We start from the raw sequence: 4,474 nt of genomic DNA on the forward strand, positions 1-4,474 counted from the left end.
TCTTCCGGCCCTGACAGAATGAAAGATGCATCTAGAAGTTTTGCATTGTCGTTTGTGGTGGGGTGGACTTGATGGCATGTGTTCCGCCATCATATCCGGGCACCAAAAAGGTGCCTGGACATCCACAATGCCAAACCAAAAACAGATAGATGTCTGCAAGGTCATCCGCCGACCCAGCTCCAAAATTCAGTAATGTCTCTCTGGGACCATGTGCAGGTGTGCAGTAATGTACTCTACCCACCTAATGGGAGGAGAAGGCCAAGCAGGGAAACCAACACTGCACGGGTGCAGTTGGCCAATGCTTTTCAGTGCCTAGGGGGTGCACAAGAGATTAGCTGTGCAGTGCCGGAAGAGGATGGAGAACCTCATTTGCTCTGCTAGGGTAGGTCTGATTGATGGTCACATAAACCACAAAGACTCCAATATGACAGGGTTCAAAGACCAGTGGCATATAATGTCCTGCCTCTCAGCCCCACTTCAGTGCATTCATGCTGCGATGGAGTAACCACTGTGCCTCCTTCACCCTTCAGCAATCATGGAACACTTAGACCAGTGTAGGCAGGGAATAAGCAACCTCTAGAAATCACATGACTGACTGAACCTTCCCCTCGATGCTCTGGTGGAAGCTGCTGTACAACCCTTCTGCCCATGTCGCACCAGTGATGACCTGTCACACAGAGGTGGGCTAACTTACAAGGGGAGGAGTGATCAATTAACCAAATTCCAATGCTCCAATCCATGCAACATGTAACTCCTCTTAAACATGTTCTCTTCTTTGAGCAGGAGAACATCCATCACAATCAGAGAGAGCATGAGAAGATGGGAGGGGAGTTACTGTTTGTCAAATCTCAGATGGATTCGAGGAGTGGGCATCTGAGCTCAAAGGAGTGGAGCAGAACAGGGGCATTGGTGCTGGGAAGCTCAGCATTGGGCGTTCAACTAATAAAGATTCATCCATTCAATGCAAACCTGAGGATCAAATGTGCCTCCATGTTGGAGGCAGCTGATACTGTCATGCGCACTCTCCTACCTCACTTATAGGCACACCCAGGAAGAAACCAAGGTCTTGGGAGGAGGAGTAGGAGGACTCCCTATCAGGCCTCAGCCGCAGCCCAGAGATGAGCCAGGAAGGGGTGGAAGAAGAGAACTCCATATCAGTAGAGGCAACAGACTTACACTCTCCACTAGCTCAGGAGAACACACCTTTGTGAGTCTTATTACTCGTTCAGGAAGGGTCTCTCAATCTGGTGATCACTGCATGGACACGTGTCTGCAACAGGAGGCAGTAGCAGGTTCAGTTGAGCTCCATGGCTCTTGCCAGACTGCTGGAGAAGAGGCATCTGTGAGATCTGAGTCAAATGATGAGCCCTCTAAAAGCAGTCTTTCAAATCATGGTGGAAAGCCAGCAAGGGGCAGGGAACATCAGGGAGTGGCACATGAGCCAGAGGAATCCATCTGCCTGCTCGCTAATGAAGTGGTTCTCACATATGTTCTCCTCATGGGGAGGATGGTGAACATCATGGAGACCCTGGTCCAGCAGAACGCCTAGTTTAGCAAGCCCTCCGACCTGCATTCCTTCACTGTTGCCATGGCTGAGTTCATGCAGTGGCAGTGAGAGGGGAATGGGCACCTCAAATGTCCCCCTGATGCCCCTTGCCATTAAAGAGTCAGGCTGGGGCTTGGACACCCAAAAGGATGACGAGCATCAGCTGGACACCCCTGGGTAAACATGATTCAGGACTCTCACAGGGTGTCCGCTCCCTCTGAATCTGCTTGGCGTCCGATGCCTTCAACCTCGTCCTCTGTCACCGCAGAGGAAGCAGCCGGCCCACAGGGGGACAGCCAAAGTAAGGCCTAGGCTTTCCAGCGGACAGCCGCCAAAGTCATCAAAGGCAACAGGGCAAAAGAACTCCACAGGTTGCCTCCACCCCTGCTACAGAAGTCAGGGCAGCACTTACAAGAAGTAATTGGCCATGTAAAATCAAGAGATTTTGATCACAAGTGGTTACATGGGTAAACACTGTCACTGTGTTATGTGAAAATATAATGGGTGCGATTTTCCTGCCCCGCTTCCCTGGTTGAGTAGTGTAGTAGGGCAGGAAATGTCAGTGGGAGGCTAATAACGGGAATTGCGGCGGGGGGGAGCAGGTGGTCAGTACCGGCGATCAGGAGGCTGGCGATCGTGGAGGTGTTGGGGGGGGTGGGGGGTTGAGATGTCAACTCATGCCCAATGGCTCCCTGAGCACTCTGCTGCCTGCCTCTCTTGCGGGTTTAGGACACCCCCCGCCCCACTGGAGTGATTCTCTAGATGGCCTCTGTATTGCACAAAGTGCCATAAATTAACAAAAGTCAGCTCACCCAAAAAACGGTTGAGAAATCCTCCCGTTTTCTTGCCCATTGGGCACTTAGATTAATTTTGGGAAAATCGCACCCATTCACTCTCACTATATGTCTACCGCTGTCTTTCATCATCATTGTAGAGACTTTGCGAGGCCTCCCCCACCCCATGCCTCTGCAACATTAACAGTTCGGTGACAGGGCCTTTTGGAGCCTTGTGTAAACACTCCCTCATGCACGCGGAACGTTCATCCATCACACTCATCTGACTGCCCCGAGAATTTCCAATGCTGCCGGCTTTCCAGCCTATCAACTTCACAGCTCCATCAATTCGCACTGTGTTCTCATCTTGTTAATCCAGTGAGTTTCAGAGAGCTCAGGAGACCCATGCACCAACAAAAAAACAAAATCTACAGCCCGGTAGCACAGTGGTTAGCACTGCTGCTTCACAGCTCCAGGGACCTGGGTTCGATTCCCGGCTTGGGTCACTGTCTGTGTGGAGTTTGCACATTCTCCTCGTGTCTGCATGGGTTTCCTCCGGCTGCTCCAGTTTCCTCCCACAGTCCAAAGATGTGCGGGTTAGGTTGATTGGCCATGCTAAAATTGCCCCTTAGTGTCCTGGGATGCGTAGATTAGAGGGATTAGCGGGTGAAATATGTAGGGATATGGGAGTAGGGCCTGGGTGGGATTGTGGTCGGTGCAGACTTGATGGGCCGAATGGCCTCTTTCTGTACTGTAGGGTTTCTATGATTTCTATGATGATGAGTCTGCACGTTCTCCCCGTATCTGGGTGGGTTTCCTCCGGGTGCTCCGGTTTCCTCCCACAGTCTGAAAGACGTGCTGGTTAGGTGCATTGACCCGAACAGACGCCGGATTGTGGCAACTAGGGGAATTTCACAGTAACTTCATTGCGGTGTTAATGTAAGCCTTATTTGTGAGTAATAAATAAACTTTAACTTTAAAATTTTACAGTCAGTGGTTTTTGGATATTTATTGCAATTCTGCCTGTCTCATTCAGGTGTGCCATGTGCTTAGAAACATCCACCAGTTTAGAGTCATAGAGGTTTACAGCATGGAAACAGACCCTTTGGCCCAACTTGTAAATGCTGTCCTTTTTTTTAAAAAAACTCCTAAACTAATCCCAATTGCCCTCATTTGGCCCATATCCCTCTATACCCATCGTACCCATGTAACTATCTAAATGCTTTTTAAAAGACAAAATTGTACCCGCCTCTACTACTGCCTCTGGCAGCTTGCTCCAGACACTCACCATCCTCTGTGTGAAAGAACTGCCCCTCTGGACACTTTTGTATCTCTCCCCTCTCACCTTAAACCTATGCCCTCTAGTTTTAGACTCCCCTCCTTTGGGAAAAGATATTGACTATCTAGCTGATCTGTGCCCCTCATTATTTTATAGACCTCTATAAGATCACCCCTCAGTCTCCGACGCTCCAGAGAAAAAAGTCCCAGTCTATTCAGCCTCTCCTTATAACTCAATCCATCAAGTCCCGGTAGCATCCTAGTAAATCTTTTCTGCACTCTTTCTAGTTTAATAATATCCTTTCTATAGTAGGGTGACCAGAATTGCACACAGTATTCCAAGTGTGGCCTTACCAATGTTTTGTACAACTTCAACAAGACATTCCAATGTTCTGACCGATGAAACCAAGCATGCCGAATGCCTTCTTCACCACTCTGTCCACCTGTGTCTCCACTTTCAAGGAGCTATGAGCATGTACCCCTAGATCTCTTTGTTCTGTAACTCTTCCCAACGCCCTACCATTAACTGAGTAAGTCCTGCGCTGGTTCAATCTACCAAAATGCATCACCTCACATTTGTCTAAATTAAACTCCATCTGCCATTCGTCAGCCCACTGGCCCAATTGATCAAGATCCCGTTGCAATTGGAGGTAACTTTCTTCACTGTCCACTATGCCACCAATCTGAGTGTCATCTGCAAACTTACTAACCATGCCTCCTATATTCTCATCCAAATCATTAATATAAATGACAAATTAACAGTGGACCCAGCACTGATCCCTGAGGCACACCGCTGGTCACAAGCCTCCAGTTTGAAAAACAGTTCTCTACAACCACCCTCTGGCTTCTGTCAAGAAGCCAATTTTGTATCCATTTC

The sequence above is a fragment of the Mustelus asterias genome, chromosome 6 (genome assembly GCF_964213995.1).
Source record: "Mustelus asterias chromosome 6, sMusAst1.hap1.1, whole genome shotgun sequence".
NCBI lineage: Eukaryota > Metazoa > Chordata > Chondrichthyes > Carcharhiniformes > Triakidae > Mustelus > Mustelus asterias.